Source organism: Capsicum annuum, chromosome 11, assembly GCF_002878395.1.
Source record: "Capsicum annuum cultivar UCD-10X-F1 chromosome 11, UCD10Xv1.1, whole genome shotgun sequence".
Classification (NCBI taxonomy): domain Eukaryota; kingdom Viridiplantae; phylum Streptophyta; class Magnoliopsida; order Solanales; family Solanaceae; genus Capsicum; species Capsicum annuum.
Window position 1 is genome coordinate 153,305,014 of NC_061121.1, and position 21,286 is coordinate 153,326,299.

The window sequence follows — 21,286 nt, forward strand, 5'->3', positions numbered from 1 at the left end:
AGACTACGCCAAGTAGTTTATTGAGGAAGTTATGAAGTTGTATAGGGCACCTATTTCTATCATATCAAATCATAGTACTCAGTTCTTATCACACTTTTGGAATTTATTTTAGAGAGATTTGGGGACTAATATGAGCCTTAGTACTGCTTTCTACCCATAGTCAAATAGACAAGAGAAAAGGACTGTTCAGACATTGGAAGATATGCTTCGAGCTTGCATGATTGACTATGGTGGTAGTTGGATTGATCATTTGTCTCTCATAGAGTTCGCATATAATAATAGCTACCACTCTAGTATTAGGATGGCCTCTTTTGAGGCCTTGTATGTAAGGAGGTGTAGATTTCCTATTGAATGGTTTGAAGTTGGTAAAAATGAGTTGTTCCTCCCTGACTAGGTTTAACAAGACATAGAGAAGTTGAAGGTGACTTGGGATAGTCTTACGACCACCCAAAGTCACCAAAAGTCCTATGAAGATGTGAGACAAAGGGACTTGGAATTTGATGTTGAAGATTGGGTTTTCTTGAAGGTGTCTCCCATGAAGGGAGTAATGTGGTTTGGTAAGAAGAAAAAACTTAGTCCTTGGTATGTCGACTTGTACTTGGTCTTAAAGAGGGATGGTAGTGTTTCATATAAGTTGGAGTTGCCTCCTAGTTTAAGTTCCGTTCACCCAGTGTTCCCGTGTTAATATTGAGTAAGTATGTGGGTGATCCATTGTTAACTGTGCCTATCAAGGATATTTTGGATTCCTTGTCTTATGAGGAAGTCCCTATTAAAATATTAGATCGACAAGTCCATCGATTTCAATATAAGGATATGGCATTGATAAAGGTTCTTTGGCGGAACCAAAAGGTTGAGGAGCTACTTGGGAAGCCAAAGTAGACATGAAGTCCAAGTATCTGTTCCTATTCCTTGCTCCAAAAAATCATGCTTAAGGTATGTGTTCTTAATATTTTTGTTTTTTGTCTTTGTTAAAGAAAGATTGTGAATTCCTTGGTATCTTTGTTTTCTAACTTAAAGATGAGTAAAGGTATATGGAGTCAAGTCATGCTTGTAATTTCCATGTCCCATCATTCAACGATGAATGATACAAGTGGGGGAGAATCAAAACACCCCAGATTTCTAGCCCTTGGAAATTCCTTGAGCTTTAGGTTCAGTGCTCTAGTTACTACTAGATACTATAAGTAATAGGGTGTCCTGACGAGTCATTGGGATGAGTTATAACCAAATTAGTAAGTTTGTGGCCTGATTATGCACTGAGTATGAGTGGATCACCAAGAGTAGCAAGGATATGTTATGAGTCATAAGGTGTAATCATAGGGTGTAGTGTAAGTCTCAATTTAGGTTTTGTGTTGACTACGATTGGACCCTACAAGTCATAGGGTCTCATTATAGGTTGGTTGGCTGAGTCATAAGGATAATAGTATAGAGTGCCTTGGTGGTACTGCCTTGGTTACGACTCGTGGTGACGAGTCGTAAGGAGTGGCTACGAGTCTAGGGTTGACTTATAACCAAAGGCAACCTTTTTCATCTTTTAAGTTGGGGGCAATTTAGACATTTCATACTTAAAACCCTCTTGACCCCACTTCCATAAAACATTTTTAAGGAATTCATTCCATACTTTAGTAGAGGGTTCTGCAACTGAGTTATGAAAGTGAAGGTCCAAGTGACCGATATTGGGAACCGCGCTAGCCGGTGCCGGGGTCATTATGGCTTGAGGGTTTGAGTCCCCTTGCTTAGACCAGGTGGTTCGTGTCCACCTTATTGTTATTATTATTGTGATTGGATGGTTCGAGTGCCACTTCTTACACTTATGATTGGGTGCTTAAGTCACCTTAGTATATGACTGAAGGGTTTGAATCCCTTAAGAATATATATGAGATTATTCTTTAGTTTGTGTGGCTACACGCACTGGGACCCGACCAGTGGGGTAAGAATTGGGGTAAATATAGCCCATATGTACTATTTATATGATGGTTGAGCTACTCAATCCAGACTAAGGTTTTAAAATATATGTTAAGCTTTGTTCCCTACCCCGACATATGTTATACACACATACACATATATATGTATGTATATATATTTCATAATATGAATGGAATTTTGTATGATTTGAACTATTATAATGTTATTATGTTATTCCCTATTACTGAGTTACATGCTAGCACTCCAACTGCTAAACGTCTATGTATGTTGTATCCCCATGCGATGCAGGACTTGGCCATACCTCTACTTAACCTACTCAGTAATCACAAATTGAACAGGAGTCGTCCTGAAGTGTTGAGCTTCCACACTTAGTAAGGCTCCATTTCAGGATTTTTTTGAGTTATAGATTATTCTATACTATTTTTGGCTATAATCGGGGGCATGTCTCGGTACTTAATTCATGCTCTATTTGGTAGAGTCTTTGTTAGGATACTGTGGATTTTGAATGGTTTAGTTGTTGGTTGGTTGTACTCTTATCATAATATCTTCGAGTTCTACTTTCCTTATCTTGTTATATATTCAGATTTCGTACGACATGGGGTAAGGTAGCTAATGGTTTGGGTAATAGGTGTAGTCTCCAATCCTTATTGGACCTGAGATACCCAGTATGACCAGTCCCTAGTTGGGGTTGTATCATCAGGGTAGGTACCCTCCATATTTGTCTTATTAGCATTAGGGTCAGTATGGTAGTCTCGTTCATGCCACACTTTAGATTATCAATGGAGGCCAGTCTAGTTATAGTGATCATCCAAGATAGGACTAAGATGTATAGAGATTTAAGGAAACATTATTGGTGGTGTGGTATGAAGAAAAATATGGCAGACTTTGTATCCTATTGCCTATGTTGTTAGTAGGTAAAGGCTGAGCATCTGAGACCTAGTGGCTTAATTCAGAGATTTCTCATTGTCGAGTGGAAATGGCAGAGGATTACTATGGGCTTTGTTTGTGGCTTGCCACACACCTCCCTTGGTTCTGATGGTATTTCGGTGACTATGTACCTATTGATTAAATCGACACATTTCATTTCTATTCAGATGTCCTTTATCACCTAGAGGCTATCCTGTATCTATGTTCGAGAGATAGTCCATTTGCATGGTGTACCTAGATCTATTATTTCAAACCGAGGTTCAATGTTCACTTCTAGCTTTTGGAGAGCTTTTCAGGAAGATTCGTATACTCAAGTTGATCTTAGTACAACCATCAATTTTTAGACCGATGGGAAGTTGGAGTGGATTATTCACATTCTTGAGGATATGCTCCGAGACTATGTTAGCATTGTTAGAGGTCAGGGGGAGCAACACTTAGCTTTGGCAGAGTTTGCATAAAATAATAAATACAATTTAAAAATTAAGTTGGAAACTTACAAGGCCTTGTGTGGTAGGAAATGTTGTTCGTCGATTGTGAGGTTTGAAACCTTCAAGATTAGACTCGTGGTACTGATCTACTTCAGGAGTAGTTGGATAAAGTCAGCGTGATTCAGGATAGGTTGAGAATATCTCAGAGAAGGCAGAAGGCTTATGCATATCATAGACTTTGTGTCTTGAGATTGGGAGTTGTTTATTGGGTATTTCTCTATATATCACCCATGAAGGGTGTGATAAGGTTTTGAAGGAAAGGCAAGCCTAACCCCAAATATAATGGACACCTTGAGATTCTTTGGAGTTGGGGAGGCAGCTTATGAGTAAGCCTTAATACTAGATTTTGCTGCTGTCCATTCAGTTTTCCATGTTTCTATGTTGCTATTGTACATTACCGATACATCTCATGTGCTTAGATAAGAGTCCATTCAATTGATGAGAGGTTGATGTTCATGGACGAGTAGGTGCTCATATAAGACCGTGATGTCAGGAGGTTGCGCACAAGAGAGATTTCATTAGTTAAGGTTTACTGGAGGCACCGCCCAGTAGAGGATACTACTTGGAATATCAGGAGCAAGAAGTGGACTTAGTATCCTCAGCTGTTTGAGGCTTTAGGTACATCCTAATCCTTTACTTTTGTGGGTGAAAGTTCAATTAATAGTGGATATGGTAATAAGTCTTTGGGTCATATTTGTGTATGTTCACTTATTTTTGCTATTTAGAGATTTCCTATAGCTACCCCAAGTTATTTATGACTTGCTAGAATTGACAGTTTGGTTAACGTATAGTTCATTTGGTTTTTACAGCCAATTCCCTATTTTGAAGTCCTCGATAGTAAAAATTGGCATTTTTAGAGCCAATTCCCTATTTTGAAGTCCTCGATAGTACAAATTGGCTAGTGAGCAAAAACTTCAATCAACCGACATCGTATGCTGATTCTGACAGTTCTAACAACTTTGGAATGTCTATTTTGGGCTGGGTGGACCCTTGGTTTGAGTCCAAGGGTTCCAAACTCATTTTGGACTATTGGCTAAAACTTAAGAGAATAACACATGCGTGTGGGACCCACTTTTTATTAAAATGACCACAGATGGGAATTTTAACTGTGCCATTGAGTTTGGAATATAAAATTTGAAAGAGTAGCCTAGTTTCCTTTTGAATAAAGATTTTTGGAGGAATCCTAAGGGGTTGGTGGAGACATGGAAATTTCCAAGTCTCAACTGGTGCTAGTGTATTCGCTTAAGCACCCATTGGGTCGCTTAAGTGATGGCAGATTAAGCGGTCTGCCAGTTGCTTAAGAGACCTAGCTTTCCCAACAGGTGTCGCTTAGGTGATGCCTTTAGTGCATAAGAGATGGCCGCTTAAGCGACCAAAGGTTACTTAAGCAACATGAAAAAGAGTCAGCAAGTGTCGCTAAAGCGACATTTGGTCACTTAAGCGACCCAATGTCTGCTGAAGTGACATCTAGACACATGGGAACACTATAAATTCCCCATTTAGCCCTTTTCTTCCATTTTTCATCCATTTCCAAGAGTGTAGATGTCACGACCTGATTCACAGGTCCTGATGTCACCTACTAAATCCCACCTTTAGGTATGCTAATACAATAATCTGAGATGCAATATGTTAATTCGGTAAGAAATTCCATCTTAGGCCATATTAAATGAACACAAGATTAAATATAAACAAATTATTCTAAAATAGATAAGTTGTCATCATAAGATACCAATCCCATGACCCGGGAGAGCCAGTACAAGAGCTTTCAATGTCAATAATATGACCCAAAAGACTTTTAGAATATATTCAATACAATTTTCTCGAATACTAAAGAGTGAATATAAAAGACAGAGAGAAAATGGGCGACTCAAACTCCATGAGCTCACCCTATCTCCACGACTCAAACTCCATGAGCTCACCCTATCTCCGGAAGTCAGTCATAATATGACAAACGGTCAGCGACAATAGCTAGTACTTTGATCTGCACAAAAAGGTAACAAAGTGTAGTATGTGTACCCAAAAAAGGGTACTCAGTATGCATTATCGGCCGACAAAGGTAAGTCATGCTATAAAGGTGATATAATGGAAGATAACCCTAATTAAGTCAAGGTACAAAATTGAACTTGAATTATATCCATCATCCCTATAAATAATAAGCAGTTAATCCGAAATAACAATATAACATATGGAATAAACATATACCAATATCGTTTTGCATAAGAAACTGATAATTCGGTACAATAAAAGATTACAAGGCATTTACACAAGCAAGTATAAGTAACAAGTTGGTGCCCATATGCCAACTGGTGCATAAAGTAAAGAACTCATCACCGCATCCCATACTATGGGAGAGTACACCATAGAGAGATAATAATAAGGCATTTAGCCAACAACATATCCAAATCTCTTCATTATTCCACCATATTCCACATTTATCTTCAATTGGATACTTTATTGAACTTTCATAGATCCAATATTGACCATACAATCATATTCCATATTATTACCATCATTAGCTACTTATTATTAACACCCATTATCCCCTATTTATTAGCTAAACAAATATTATTAACTAGTCCATTGGACTCCTAAGCATCATAGTCATCCTTTGAGCAACTATTCACTACATAGCCATTTTAATAGCCAACAACCCTTAATTACCAATTATTTATCACTAAGATTACTCACTAAGTGAATCCTCATCACTAACCCTTAGTTATCATTAATCATTAAATGCACCACTTTATATGTATTTAACACTAGTGGGCTACATCTGACATTCTAATGTCAAATTATATCTACATTACTCACATGGAGATATACCTTGACATACATAAGATTAAAATTGCCATACATATTGTTAGCCTGACTCGAATTGGTAGATGTATACGTAGGCACATTGAATAATCATCCTCCTTCTTTGAAGAGTATTTGTATCATCATCATAACATCCTCCGGCCATGCTAGTTATCAATATCGTTATCAAAATCTCCTCTGGCCTTTTTGGGTATCAATATCATCATCACAATCTTCCCTATCCTTTCCGGGCAGCAATTTAATCATCATGATCCCTTTATTCCTTGCCAGGTGACAGCTCCCAAGCACATACGCAAGTGTACATGATCTTTTCATGTAGTAAAGTGACTACAAGAAAGCCCAAGTATCCATCTCTCAGGGACTTGCGTTCGCTAACTATCCAACTCTAGATCAACAATTGAGAAAAAGTAAACAATATAGTTTTAGAATTTTAAACTAAAAAGAAACTAAACTAATGCAGAAAAGTAATGACTTAGGACAATCAATGGATAGAAGCCCAGGGTTAAGGCTTACAAACAATAATAATACATTATTTAATTTCATTCGTTAAATTGCTTATTTTGGTTGTTGATTCCTAGGGTTAATCACATGATCATGGTCTCCCAATCTCTAATCCTTTACCTAAGTTGAACCTTGAAACTACATCATTGAGAGGGGATGAAATAATCCAATTAGGTTATTGATAAATCCTCAACTTACACGTCAATTTAGTGCAAGGTGGTCGTCGTCAATATATTTACCTAACTTTAGAGTTGGGGTCGAATCCATAGAGAAAAATGTGAGTGGCGATTAAACTAATTTGAAACTAAAGCTATAAGTTGAATTCAAACAAATGATACAAAAAGGTAAAAGGGGGTTTCTTGATGATCAAACAAATATTAAAGTTTTAACTTGCTTCAAAACTCAAAGTCAAAATTTCAATTGTTCAAATCAGTGAGAAAGAAAAACTATGGTTGTGATCACTATGATTACTAATCCCCATTAAATAATAATTGTAGGATTGGGTTCTCATGAATTACGGGAAACACCAGATTATCAGTTTCGATAGTCCATCAAAGTGTTTCTCAACCTACCTAGATGTTGAACTCCCTAATTCTCTCAAACTTAGGGAAATATTCTATTCATACTGATTTTATCTCAAGTTGATCAATCTTGTTATAACATTAATCATTAGATGAGAGCTTAACTTCCCAAATCTTTGTTGATACCTTTAGTTTATTTCTCAGTTCGAGCAAATCAACATAAGGTGGGATTTATTGTTTGCAACCAATAAATAACAATTATAAAAAGGAATTATTAAGACGTCCCCATAATCACTCAAACCCTAACCGACTATTAAATCCATGGGGGAATAATTATAGATCCCACAACCCTAGTTATGGGTTTTAGTTCCACATGTGAAAGAAAGAGATAGGAATAATTGTAATCATCATTCAAAGTAATTAAACTTACAAAAGATGAAGTCTGAAGTTTATTATCTTACAAGTTCAAGAGAAAATTCCCACAACTAAATCAAAGATTTGAAAATTGAATTTTCAGTTAAGAGCCCCCAAGGAGAGGTAAACTCCTTTGGAATGAGTTCCAACCATTTCAAGATGATCAAGATTATGAATGAAAACCCTAGAACTTGTCCTTAAATACTTCAGCCTAATTATGGAAACAAAATCACAGATCACAGTTTCTTTTCTCGGATAGATGACGTCATGGGTAAAGGCTTATCATGAGTCTGACGACTTATCAGGACTGTCGTCAACTCCTCTTCACTTTTGACAATATCTGCCTTAGGTTGATGATGAGGCATGACGGCTTATCATACCTTTGAAGAATTATTACGGATGTCATCACATCTTCACTTCAATTTCTCAAGCACTGCCCAAGCCTGACAACGAGCCGGATGGCATATCACAACTCTGATGACCTATCACAGGTTGTAGTCACTTCTTACAGCTGAATCTTATACACTGACTAAGGCTGACAATGACTTTGACAACTTATCAGGACTTTTACGACATATCAGACAATGTCATCACTTCTTCACTTCAAATTTCATGTATTGCCTTAGGCTGACGACATTCTCGATGGCTTATCAGAATTGTGATAACTTATTAGAGATATCGTCACACTTATCCTCTAACTTTCTCACACTGTCTATAGTTGACAATGACTCGGATAACTTATCACAAGGCTAATGACTTATCAGACAATTCATCAGCTATACTTCTCTCTCTTCTTGCTCAAAAATCAACTCTTTTACTTCTATTATTGCTGGTTCTCTTGCATCTTGACTTTTACTGTAATATCCAAAACAAAACAATCAAAAACGACAAAAATTGCTTAAGACTTTGCAATTATTCTTAGTTAAAAGCCTTAAATATATTAGCATCTTCTCACACATCAACACCCTCAACTTAAAATAATTGCTTGTCCTCAAGCAACTAAAACACGACCGAGAGGATATAAATTACATTCACATCTTTACCATCTCCAAGGTCATTTAATTTTAAAACAACAACTGTGCATATTATTGAAAAACAATAATGTGATACACAGGAATCAAAATATAACATCAATTCAGAAACAACAACAATGCATGTACCAAGATTACACTATCCAAACAAGTTAGTAACTAGCGACGTAACCAGTGTGCCCTCACTACAAAGAAGTCCCACTCTACTTATATCGGACATCACATATGTAACCATGGGGACAATCAAAAGACACTCACTCTCAGAGTAAAGTTCCAATCAATGTATGACAAATACCATAGGCTTGCCCTTATTTTCATTACCAAGATTTTTAAACAGGTCAACTAGGATCTCTATAGGTCTTCGCTTTGGCTTGTAATGTAGGATAGGGGCTGGTATAATACTCAATGATATTTAAAGTAGCTAAGCCTCCTTGACATAACACTAGCTTCTAGGGTCTCACTTATTAACCTTTTTCTATTCTTCTCTTTTCTTGATCACACCTATTCAGGATGGGTGTGGTCTTTTCTACAATCACTTTTTTTTTCACAACTTTTCTATTCTTGTTCTTTTCCACCGTACCCAGTATTTTATTCTTTTCTTTCTTTACCCTTCTTTATACTCACTTTACACATGTACCCCTATGATAGCCACCCATAACTTAGTTTATTTGCCTAAGCCAAGTACACAATGTACAAGGAGGACTAGGGCCAAAAAAGGTTCATTGTGATACAAATGGAAATGTGATCGGTAAATAAAAAGAATAGGCATTCAGGCTCAAAATCAGGATCAAGGGATATTATTCACACATGGTAGGTCATTTAGGCTAAAAGTGGACTAAAATACACAAAGTCCTATGATCCTTTCCTAATCGCTATCCTATAACTAAGGAAAGACCAACAGGGCAATTTCTGGATTTAACACACAATGAGAACTAGGTAGTATCTCACACACACACAGCACAAAGGTACATCACAAGCTACTACCTATTCGGTTCATGCAACTGTTAAGCAATGGTTATCATGTCACTACTACTAATTCCATAACAAGATGCACAGTGGTCACACATAAATGCATATCACATAGTTACAAAGTAGACAATTGGAGAGGTATTCATCATTCCCAAAAAAAAAATCAACAAAAATATCTCAATTACTGTAGATACTTAATTTTCTCCCAGTTAACTACAAAACATCATAAAATAAAACACAATACGCCTAAACATGCTGCTCTACTAGGAACAAGACTCCGGGGAAAAGAGGTACGGCAACAAAAACCCCAAGAGGACATCAACACCCATAATTAGCCACACCCTCAACTTAAAGTCATACAATGTCCCCAATGCATGAAACCAAAATAAGAGAGTTAGAAATATACCTGTGGCACCATGGGTAAGAAGAGATGATATTAATCACATAATACGAATACAAACAATAAAATACCTTGGTTTACCTCTCAAGCAGCACCAGATTTAATATCGCGGCATGATACAACTCAGCTTTTCCTCCACCTTAAGGATATGAACTTTTAAGACCCTACAAAGTTTCCTCATAGTTTGAGCCGTAGGGCGTGTCGAGTGAGGAGTGATTCTGACCCTAAAAGATTGAGAAGTTTCTTTCTAAGTGAGTAACATTTTAACCATATAGAGTTTTCCTAATTTCTACTTTTTGTCAGGTGGGAAATCTGATAAGCTTTCCATCAATATAATATTTTCCCAAATCCGACACTCGGGTAAGAAGTTATGGCTAATTTAAGCCTTATTCATAACATTGCATAATTTATGGCGTATCGAGGAGAGGGTTGATTTAGTAATTGTCAATTTTCTGTGGAACCCCGTGATAGTGGCTCATTACGGAGGAGTCCTAGGTCCCAACTAGTGGGAAAACACGATGGCTCCGCATTGCGGAGGCTGCTAATTTCCCAATTGTCAAATTCTAGTGAGCCACCGTGATAAGTCGCATGTCGCGGAGGCCAATGAAATCGGGTTACAATTTAATTTTTCCAATTTTGCACAGTTGTTTAAAAGGGCATTTTGGATCTTCAAGCCTATAAAATCGTGGAAACACTAAATCAAAGCAATTTACAAGTATCTTGTGAGGTTTTTCTCAAGTTTTCTCTCAACATAAAGCATAAGTATCCAAAACCTCTTGCAAGAATCTCAAGAATCCACCATGGATGTCCTAAATTGAATCAATATTCAAGGTTCCCAAGTCAAGGACCTCAAGAACCCTCATTCTAGAGAACAGATAGAGTTTTAAAAGTGAGAGTTCATCAAAAACTTCTAATTCAAGGTATGTGGGGTTTTTTTTAACAAGGGTAACCCTTTCACCCTTGTGACCAAAAGGCTATTTACATCATGAAATCCTTGAAATATATGAGGTTTTTACATAAATTTAAATAGGGTTTTTCACCCATTAATATTGAATGCATTATATTGATATTTCCCATGAATTAAGAGTCAAATGGCATGATTTCTACATGTTTTCTTGAGTAATTACAGTTGGGTATAAACTCCATGATTTTACTCTTTGATAAGCTAATATTTGCATTGTTGAGATATTGAAGCATATGACTATATTGAGATTTTCAGGAAATTTGCTGAAATTCCCAGATTTCCACATGATTTATGAATCTATATGCTATATATTATGCTTTTGATAAGCTTTAACTTGAGATTTAATTATGGGTTTGTAAGCCCTATTAGAGACTTGTGAAATTATTAACTCTTGTGCTATGAGCACCCATGTTTTAAGTATTTTGAGATGATTGAGAAATCAATTAACCTAATGGTCCTTAAGCTTTGAAATTCGCTTTATTATATGAGATTATCAATTTGATTATTGGATTCGTGGTGAACCATGTGATTATTCTAAAAGTGGATTTTTATGAGATGAGCGCAGACAATCTAAAGGGAGTAGTATTTAGCATCGAGTGGGTAAGTTACTATGGTTTCTTACCCCAAAACTACGTGCCACCGTAGGTTAGGCCTAAGGCTGAGTTTATGATGATTATGATTGGGCCTGAGGCCGAGTTTTATTTAGTGATCACTAGACCTAGGTTATACTCCCTGACAAGAATATAAACCTCCTCCCCAACGTCCGGTCTCTTCCTTAAGAGGACAAAACGTTGTACTCCATGTAGCTCACATGTCTTATGTCGGTTACGAGAACCTCCCTTGACATTTAGACTTCGAGATCAAATATTTATTTTCCTTCCCTATATGCTATTTTTCTAAATGGTCGAATTGTAAAGATGTTTCTCCAACTAAAGTATTTTCTTGATGTGAGTTATTTCCTAAATGAGGGCATCTTCCCTTGTTATAGTACTTTTTATAAAGCCTTGAGATAAGTTGTTTCCATAAACTAGAATGCCTTTTCATTTGAGATGGAGTGATTTCCCTAAATCTTGAGATGAGATATTTTCCTAAAGTGAATAAAATGCCTTCAAGTATGTTTTCAAGTTATATGATTCCGAATTCTAAGTTATGAGTGCTAAATAGTTATGAAATGTTGAGCATTGAAGAAGTTTTACCCTCCATGATACTTATGCATGGGTTTAAAGTATTGTTTAAAGTCCCTTAGCCTTTGGGTATTGTGAATAAGAGAAGATTTCAAATTTTGAGATTAAACAATGCTGACTCACGAGATTTGTGTTACATGCTCTATTGTACATGACTTTTGAGCTTTATATTTTATACTTGTTCAAAGCCATATGAGTCGTATCATAATGCATACATGATTTGATTAAAGAAGATTGTTACTATCTCATTCATATGAATTCACCCCTACATACTTGGTACATTCCAAGTATTGATCCACATATATGCATATGTGCTACATTGTGTCATAATATAGGTTCAAGTGATCATTCCCAGCCTCACCCATGATTCTTCGTGTACCTTTCTTATATTCTCTATAGTGGTGAGTCCTCATGGTTTGAGGACTGATCTTAAGATATTTACCGTACTTGAGCGACTATGTTTTATCTTCAGTTTGTTTCGAGTTAGTTGGGGACCTATCCCAATGGCTCCCTAGATTTTGATTTGTAGAGGCTTGTCAGACTAGTGTCAAACTTGTTATGTGTCAAGGGTTTGATATTGTGGTTTTGTTGAGATTTGTCTATATTGTGGTCTTATAGACCGAGTATCTTTTCCATATTTCCTTTCATGTGATATGACTATGCTAGTGTTGAGTCCATTCTTATCTTGTATTGAGTATCATTAGAGGAAACCAGATCTAAGGGTTATCTTGGGGCTACTCGTAGCCTTAGGCATTATGTGATGTCCTGGGAGATGATTTTGGGTCATTACAAACTTGGTATCAGATCCTAAGGTTTTTAAGGAGTCCTAGGGAGTCTGAAAAGCCGCGTTAAGTAGAATCTTGATCATCGGTGTGTAGCGGGACACATATATGAGCAAGAGGCTATGAAATGTTTTAGGAAAAAAGTTGTTTCTTCTTTCAAATTCTATTGTACCTACAGTTGTCCTTTTTATTTAATGATCCATGCTCTTTCATGTTCAAAAAATACCTCCTCGAAGAGCGAATGTTTATGGAAACAATGATTAGCAACCCCTACCTATTTTTCCTTTGAATGAGATGGTGTCCCATGCTAAGTTTAGGGCGGCCTTTTAGGCATTATCCCAAGCGGTTACCACAAATATTTAGGCCAATAACCAGGCCCCAGTTGATAACCAGCAGGGTAGTGATGTAGCCGAGGCTAGGATTCATGATACTTGGAGGAGGTGGGGAAGATCACAGACGTGATGAATGTTTAGAAGAAGAAAATATTGAGTTAGCATCCTACAGATTGAAGGACATTGCCTATGATTGGGTTGTGTCATGGAAGAAGGGTAGAGGTGAGAATGCCGCTCCTATGACTTGGCAAGTTTTCCAAGATGCTGTCTTGGATTAGTTCTTTCCACTTAAGATAAGGAAGGCAAAGATTGAGGAGTTCATAAACTTGAGATAGGGCTCCATGACTATTAAGGAGTACTGTTTGAAGTTTAATCAGTTGGCTAAGTATGCTTCTGATTTGATTTTTGACACCCGAGCTAGTATGAGTAAGTTTGTGACTAGTATTTCTGGGATGGTAATGAAGGAGTATAGGGCCACGATGTTGCATAAGGATATAGATCTAACTAGGTTAATAATGCATGCCCAACAGATATAGGCAGATAATCTTAGATAAAAAGATAGAATGAGGGGTAGAAAGAGGGTGAGATCTGATCAGCATGAGTTTAGCTGGCCTAGGTTTCATGAAGGGAACTGCCCCCAGTTTTAGAGATGTCCATCTATTATAGTTCTTTCTTTATCTAGTGCTCCCGTGCCTAGAGATGGACCGGAGCAAGGGAGCAGGTCTTCCATGTTTAGGTCATAGAACAGTGTTGGTAACAGGCCCCGTTATCCTTCTTGTGCTAAATATGGTATAAATCACCTTAGGGAGTGTTTCAAAGATGTGAGGGGTTGTTTTGGTAGTGGCAAGCAGGGCCACTGACTTAGCTATTGTCCCCATGGTAGACAGTAGAATAGAGATGCCCGGCCTCAGGCACAGGCTGCTAGTGTACCAGCTCTGGTACTCCGTCCTGCCCCTACTCAGGGCGCTTCTTCTAGCACCGCTAGCGGTCAGCACCAAGACAAGTTCTATGCTTTACCACCCTGTCGGGGGCAGGAAGACTCTCCTGATGTTGTTACTGGTATGCTCCGTGTCTTTTGTCTTGATGTTTATGTGTTGTTGGATCCCGGGTCAAATCTCTCTTATGTGACCCCACTTATGGCGGAGAATTTTAAAATGAGTCCTAAAAATATTCCTGAGCCTTTCCTAGTTTCTACACTAGTCGGAGAGTCAGTTATTGAGAAATAAGTGTATAGAAATTGCCCTGTTAATGTGCTTCATAGAATCATACTTGTAGATTTGATAGAGTTAGACATGATAGATTTTGACCTTATTCTAGGTATGGATTGGCTTCATTTTTGTTATGCATCTATAGATTGTCGTACCTGTGTGGTCAAGTTTCAGTTTCCTGATGAACTAGTGTTTGAGTGGTCCGGGAGTTTGGTATCTCCCAAGAGTCATTTTATCTCCTATATCAAAGAAAGAAATCTTATATCCAAAGGTTGTATCTACCATCTATTTAGGGTTAAGGTCACTAAGTCCGAGACTCCAACCATCCAGTTGGTTGATATTGTTAATGAGTTCCCCAATATCTTTTCAGAAGATCTCTTAGGGGTACCTCCCGATAGAGAGATAGAGTTCAGAATTGACCTTCTTCCCGACACTCAACCTATTTCTATTCTTCCATATCGTATGACACCTGTCGAGCTCAAGGAGTTGAAGGTGCAACTCAAAGATCTCTTAGACAAAGGTTTCATTAGAACTAATATTTCTCCTTGGGGTGCACTTGTTTTGTTTGTGCGGAAGAAAGGTGGACCTTTGTGTATGTGCATTGACTATCGTCAACTAAACAAGGTTACAGTTAAAAATAAGTATCCTCTTCTGATAATTGATGACTTGTTTGATTAGTTGCAAGGTGCAAGTTATTTTTCGAAGATAGACCTTAGATCCGGCTATCATCAACTTAAAGTGAGGGAATGTGATATTCCCAAGATAGCCTTCCGAACCCATTATGTTCACTTTGAGTTTCTAGTCATGTCTTTCGGGCTAACCAATGCCCCAGCAGCCTTCATGGACCTCGTGAATTAAGTGTTCAAGCAATACCTTGATACATTCGTCATTGTCTTCATAGATGACATCCTTGTGTACTCCGGTGATAAGAATGACCATGCAGCTCATTTTAGAATTGTCTTACAAGCTCTTAGACATCACTTGCAAGCTCTTAGACATCACTTGTTGTTGTCTAAATTTAGTAAGTGTGACTTTTGGATAAGGTCTATAGCCTTCCTGGGTCATGTTGTTTTAGTCGAGGGTATTAGAGTTGATCCCTAAAAGACAGAAGCTATAAGAAACTAGCCAAGACCTATCTCTCTATCTGACATTAGGATTTTCTTGGGTCTAGAGGGCTATTACTATTGTTTTGTTAAGGGTTTCTCTTCCATTGCATCTCCTATGACCCGGTTGACCCAAAAGAAGGTTAAATTCCAATGGTCCTATGAGAAGAGTTTTCAGGAGTTGAAGACTCGACTCACTTCAGCCCCTGTGTTGACTTTACCTGATGGTACTGATGGTTTTGTAGTGTATTGTGATGCCTCTAGAGTTGGTTTGGGTTGTGTGTTGATGGAAAGGGCTAAGGTTATAGCCTATGCCTCTAGACAGTTGAAGACGCATGAAAAGAACTACCTGACCCATAATCTTGAGTTAGCTGCTATAGTTTTTGCTTTGAAAATTTGGAGACACTATCTTTATGGTGTCCATGTTGATGTATTTACTGATCATAAAATCCTGCAGTACGTGTTTACCCAGAAGAAGTTGAATCTTAGGTAGAGGACGTGGTTGGAGTTGTTGAAAAATTATGATATGAGTGTGTAGTATCACTAAGGCGAGGTCAATGTGGTGGTGGATGCCCTTAACAGATTGTCCACGGGTAGTGTTGTGCATATTGAGGAAGGTAAGAGAGAGTCAGCTCGTGATGTTCATTGTCTAGCTAGGTTGGGTGTTAGATTGCTTGATTCAGCGGAGGGGAGTACGTTGGTGCAAAGTAGTTTTGAATCCTCTTAAGTTTTGAAAGTGAAGTTGAAGCAGGATAGGGATCCTAGTTTGGTCAAACTGAAGGAGTCAGTTAAGGACCAAAAGGTAGAGGTTTTCTCCCAAGGGGGAGATGGTGTGTTGAGGGTGCATGGTAGGTTATGTGTTTTGTATGTTGATGATTTGAGGTGAAGGATTATAGGTGAAGCGCATGGCGCGCATTATTCCATTCATCCCGGCACTACCAAGATGTATCGTGACTTGTGGGAAATCTATTAGTGGAACGACATAAAGAAGGACGTCACCGAGTTTGTAGCAAAGTGTGCGATGTGTCAACAGGTTAAGGTGGAGCACCAAAGATCGAGTGGTATGATGTAAGAGTTTAGTATACCTACTTGGAAGTGGGAGATGGTGAATATAGACTTCGTGACTGGGTTGCCTCTTTCGTGTCGTCATCATGATTCTATTTGGGTTGTTATAGATAGGTTGACTAAGTCCGCACATTTCTTTCCCATGCATACATATTATTATATGTCCGGGAGTTGGTCAGACTACATGGAGCCTTGTTTATCATTTCGGATAGGGGGACTCAATTTACTTCTCAGTTTTAGAGGGTATTTCAGCAGGGTCTTGGCACCCAAGTTCTTTTGAGTTTAGCTTTTCACCCACAGATAGATGGTCAGGCTGAGAGGATCATTCAGACTCTAGAGGATGTTTTGAGGGCGTGCTCTCTTGATTTCAAAGGAAGTTGGGATGAGCATTTGCCATTGATAGAGTTCTCCTATAACAATAGTTTCCATGCTAGCATTGAGATGGCACAATTTGAGGCTTTGTATGGTAGGAGGTATAGATCACCCATAGGCTGGTTTGAAGTAGGTGAAGCTACTGAAAATGGGCACGATGCAGTGTTCGAAGCTATGGAGAAATTTAAGTTAATTAGAGAAAGGTTAAAGACTGCTCAAAGTCGTCAAAAGTCTTACGCAGATGTGAGGAGGAGAGATCTTGAGTTTAAGGTGAGTGATTTGGTGTACTTAAAGATTTCACCCATGAAAGGGGTGAAAAGGTTTGGTAGGAAGGGAAAGCTTAGTCCCCATTATGTTGGCCCGTATAGAGTCTTGATCCGTGTTGGTAAAGTGGCTTATGAGGTTGAGTTGCCCTTGGAGTTGTCTGCTGTTCATCCTATCTTTCTTGTCTCCATGCTTAAGAAGCATATTGGTGATTCCATTGTGGTTGATCCTTCAGAGAGTGTTGATATTCAGGATAGCCTTTCCTTTGATGAGATTCCCGTAATGATCTTATATTTTTAGATCCGTAGACTAAGGAACAAAGAAGTTCCCTTGGTCAAAGTTTTGTAGCGGAACCAATCTGTTGAGGGTGCTACTTGGGAGGAGGAAACAGACATGCAAACCAAATACCCGCACCTCTTTTCCACAAGTTCAGATCAATCCAAAGGTACCATTCTTCCTTGATTCAGCTTTTCTAATCTAAAGTTCAGCTACGCATCTATCTTTGTATGAGTTCTTGCGATATCAAGAGTGGTCATGAGTTCAGAAAGATCTTGAACCGCTTAGTAATTGTCTCAGCTATGTGTACTTAGTTTTTCCTGTATTCCGAGCCTAACTAGTGACATTTGAGAATAAATGTTCCCAAGTGGGAGATATTGTAAGGCCCTGCAAAGTTCCCTCATAGTTTGAGCCATAGGGCGTGCCGAGTAAGGCGTGATTCCAACCCTAAAAGATTGAGAAGTTTCTTCCTAAGTGAGTAACGTATTAACCATATATAATTTCCCTAATTTCTACTTTTTTTCACGTGGGAAATCTGATAAGCTTTCCATCGATATAAGTTTGCCCAAATCCGACACTCGGGTAAGAAGTTATGGCTAATTTAAGCCTTAGTCATAAAACTGTATCATTTAACTGCCTGGCGCATCACAGAGAGGGTTGATTTGGCAATTGTCAATTTCCCATGGAACCCCACGATAGTGGTGCATCGCAGAGGAGTCCCAGGTCCTAACCAGTGGGAAAACACGATGGCTCTATGTTGCGGAGTCTGCTAATTTCCCAAATGTCAAACTCCAGTGAGCCATCGCGATAAGTGGCGCGTCGCGGAGGCCAATGAAATTGGGTTCCAGTTCAATTTTTCCAGTTTCGCACAAATGTTTGAAAGGGAACTTTGGACCTTTTCCAAGCCTATAAAATCGTGAAAACACTAAATCAAAGTCATTTACAAGCATCTTATGAGTTTTTTCTCAAGTTATCTCTCAACATAGACCATAAGTATCCAAAACCTCTTCCAAGAATCTCAAGAATCCACCATGGATTTCCTAAATTGAGTAAAGATTCAAGGTTCCCAAGTCAAGGATCTCAAGAACCCTCATTCTAGAGCACGAATAAAGTTCCAAAAGTGAGAGTTCATCAAAAGCTTCTAATTCAAGGTATGTAGGGTTTTTGAACATGGGTAACCCTTTCACCCTTGTGCCCAAAAGGCTATTTACATCATAAAATTCTTGAAATATATGAGGTTTTACATGAATTTGAATTGGGGTTTTCACCCATTATTATTGAATGCATTATATTGATATTTCCCATGAATTAAGAGTCAAATGGCATGATTTCTACATGTTTTCTTACATATATACAGTTGGATATAAACCACATGATTTTACTCCTTGATAAGCTAATATTTACATTGTTGAGATATTGAAGCATATGGCTATATTGAGATTTTGAGGTAATTTGCTGAAATTCCCATATTTCCACATGATTTATGAATTTATATGCTATATATTATGCTTTTGATAAGCTTTAACTTAAGATTTAACTATGGGTTAGTAAGCCCTATTTGAGACTTGTGAAATGATGAACTCTTGTGCTATGAGCACCCATATTTTGAGTATTTTGAGATGATTGAGAAATGAATTGACCTAATGGTCCTTGAGCTTTGAAATCCACTTCACTATATGAGATTATTGATTTGATTATTACGTTCCTGGTGAACCATGTGATTATTCTAAAAGTGGATTTTTATGAGATGAGCGCAAATAATCTAAAGGGAGTAGTATTTAACACTGAGTGGGTAAGTTACTACGGTTTCTTACCTCAAAACTACGTGCCACCGTAGGTTGGGCCTGAGGCAGAGTTTATGATGATTAAGATTGGGCCCGAGGTCGAGTTTTGTTTAGTAATCACTAGACCTAGGTTATACTCCCTGACAAGAGTATGACGCTCCTCTCCAATGTGGGATCTCTTCCTTTGGAGGACAAAATATTGGACTCCATGTAGCTCGCATGGTTTATGTCGGTTACGAGAACCTCCCTTGACATTTAGACTTCGAGATAAAATACTTATTTTCCTTCCCTATAAGCTATTTTCCTAAATGGTCGAATTTCAAAGATGTTTCCCCAACTATAGTATTTTCTTGATGTGAGTTATTTCCTAAATGGGAGCATCTTCCCTTGTTATAGTGCTTTTTATAAAGCCTTGAGATAAGTTGTTTCCATAAATAGAATGCCTTTCCATTTGAGATGGAGTGATTTCCCTAAAGCTTGAGATGAGATATTTTCCTAAAGTGAATGAAATGCCTTAAACTATGTTTTCAAGTTATATGATTCCAAATTCAAAGTATATGAGTTCTAAATAGTTATGAAATGTTGAGCATTGAAGAAGTTTTACTCTCCATGAGACTTATGCATGAGTTGAAAGTATTGTTTAAAGACCCTTAGCCTTTGGGTATTAAGAATAAGAGAAGATTTTGAATTTTGAGATTAAACAATGATGACTCACTAGATTTGTGTTACATGCTCCATTCTACATTACTTATGAGCTTTATATTTTATACTTGTTCAAGCCATGTGAGTTGTCTCATAATGCATACATGATTTTATTTTAAAAGATTGTTACTATTTTATTCATATGCATTCACCCCCGCATACTTAGTATATTCATAGTACTGATCCACACATATGTCTATGTGCTACATTGTGTCATAATGTAGGTTCAGGTGCTCAGTCCCAGCCTCGCCCGTGATTCTTCAAGTTCCTTGCCTACGTTTTCTACAGTGGTGAGTCCTCATGGTTCGAGGACCGATCTTCAGATATTTACCTTACTTGAGAGACTATGTTTTATCTTTAGTTCATTTCAAGTCAGTTGGGGACCTGTCCCAACGGCTCCCTAGATTTTGATTTGTAGAGGCTTGTCAGACTAGGTCATACTTGTGATGTGTCAGGGTTCGATATTGTAGTTTTGTTGAGATTTCTCTATATTGTGGTCTTATGGACCGAGTATCTTTTTCATATTTCCTTTCATATGATATGACTATGCTAGTATTGAGTCCATTCTTCTCTTAAATTGAGTGTCATTGGCGGAAACCGGCTCTAAGGGTTATCTTGGGGCTATTCGTAGCCTTAGGCACCATGTGACGTCCCGGGAGATGATTTCGGGTCATTACAGAATTTCACCCCTAACTTAGAGTCCATCTTCTTGGCTCGATCATATCGGGTGGTACAAAACTTAAAAAGTCGAGTAATGGATTGAGCATGGTAAACCACTCGACCTTAAAGTGAGGTGTGTTTTTATGTTGCTTGTCTAATGTAAAATCAAGAATATATGATTCTTGTTTCTCATCTTCACACTCTTCTACTATTTTAAATGATTCTACAGACAAGATCTCATCTAAAAATAATGTAGAAAAGTGCTTTGAATGAGGCCCAATCAATCCTACTTCAAAATTTATACTATCTACTACACACTCACTTTTATTCACTTTCTCAATGTCAGTCTCAAGATCAAGATGGCAATCGAGTGGCTGTGTTTCTTGTGTTTTATCGATAAATAGGCTTATGTCCTCATATTCTTCTTTGTTTAGCCATTGTAGACATGGTGGTAGTGGTAACTCCTTCAGTTCTGCCCACAGCTATGCTTGATTCTCTAAAATTCGTTTCATCAATTTGTCCGTTTGAATTGTGATAGCACATATATCATCAGAAAGATCACTTTAACCATAAGCCAAACACCAAGTTACAGTTTGTTC